Here is a 1,772-nt window from a genome sequence, read left to right as displayed (position 1 = left end):
ACTCCCTACACCTACTAGCCATTACTGAAACTTGGATTATGCCCTCTGACACTACTTCTGCTGCTGCTCTCTCTGCTGGGGGCCTTACATTCACACACACACCCCGACCTGGGGGTCGCCATGGGGGTGGTGTTGGGGTCCTTTTACCTTCTAGTTACTCCTACCAACTCATACCACCAGAACCATCCCTTATATTCTCTACATTTGAGGTCCACGCCATATGCCTCTTCCAACCAGTCCATCTTAGAGTAGCTGTCATTTACCGCCCCCCTGGCACTGCTTCCAAATTCATCGACAACTTTGCTTCCTGGCTTCCTCACTTCCTCTCTTCTGACATTCCCACCATTATCCTAGGCGATTACAACATCCCTATTGACATCCCCACACAATCCCCTGCCTCTAAACTCCTTAACCTCACCTCTTCACTTGGTCTCTCCCAGTGGACCTCCTCACCCTCCCATGTGAATGGGAGCTCACTGGATCTGGTCTTCACTCACCGCTGTGATATTTCTGTTTTTTCCAACTCCCCATTTCCCCTCTCTGACCACCACCTGCTCTCCTTCAACCTATCTCTCTCGACTTCCCCATCTCTACCTCCTAAGGCTACCATCACTAAGCGTAACATTGAAGCTATTGACACCACATTCCTTTCCTCCCTGTTTGACTCACTTCTCTCTCCTATTCTCTCTCTCTCATGCCCTGAACAAGCCACTTCCACATACAATGCTTCCCTTACTTCTGCTCTTGACTCTGTTGCTCCACCAACCACTATTCACCCTTGCAAATTAACACCTCAACCCTGGCACACCAAATGCACCAGATATCTGCAAAAATGCTCATGTACTGCTGAGCGACACTGGAGGAAATCACGCTCTAAGGCAGACTTCCTCCATTTCAAACTTATGCTCTCATCCTTCAGTGCTGCCCTTTCTCTTGCTAAACAGTCATACTTCAAGAACCTCATCTCCTCCCAGTCTTCCAACCCCCGGCGCCTCTTTGCCACTCTCAACTCACTCCTCTGCCCACCTCCACCTCGTCTCCCTTCCTCACTCTCTGCTCTTGACTTTGCCACTTACTTCACATCCAAAATTGACTCCATACGTCAGGACATCACATCACACCAGACTATCAGTAACCAGCCTTCTCCCATCCCTTACCAACCCTCCCCATCCCTCGCACCAACTCTGTCATCTTTCTCCCATGCATCTGGAGAGGAAGTCATGGCCCTCATTCGTTCCTGTCCCCTCACCACCTCCCCACTTGACCCTATCCCCTCCCGCCTCCTTTGCCACCTCTCTTCTTCTGCTTGTTCCCATCTTTCCCACCTTCTCAATCTCTCCCTCTCATCAGGCACTGTCCCCTCTGCCTTCAAGCACGCTCTCATCTCTCCTATTCTTAAAAAACCTACCCTTGATCCAAACACTCTCTCCAACTACCGACCCATCTCTCTCCTCCCTTTTGCCTCCAAACTCCTTGAGCGTATTGTCTACAACCGCCTTACTTCCTTTCTTTCCTCACACTCACTGCTTGACCCATTCCAGTCTGGCTTCCGTCCTCTCCACTCCACTGAAACTGCCCTTACAAAAGTATGCAATGACCTCCATGCTGCTAAATCTAAGGGACACTACTCTCTACTTATTCTACTTGATCTCTCTGCTGCTTTTGACACTGTGGACCATCCTCTCCTACTGCAAATCCTTCACTCCATTGGTCTGCGTAACACTGCCCTCTCTTGGTTGTCGTCCTACCTTTCTGACCATTCATTCTCTGTC

Source organism: Pseudophryne corroboree, unplaced genomic scaffold (assembly GCF_028390025.1).
Source record: "Pseudophryne corroboree isolate aPseCor3 unplaced genomic scaffold, aPseCor3.hap2 scaffold_582, whole genome shotgun sequence".
Taxonomy (NCBI): Eukaryota; Metazoa; Chordata; class Amphibia; order Anura; family Myobatrachidae; genus Pseudophryne; species Pseudophryne corroboree.
The sequence above is the reverse complement of the archived record's forward strand: the minus strand, read 5'-3'. Positions refer to the sequence as shown.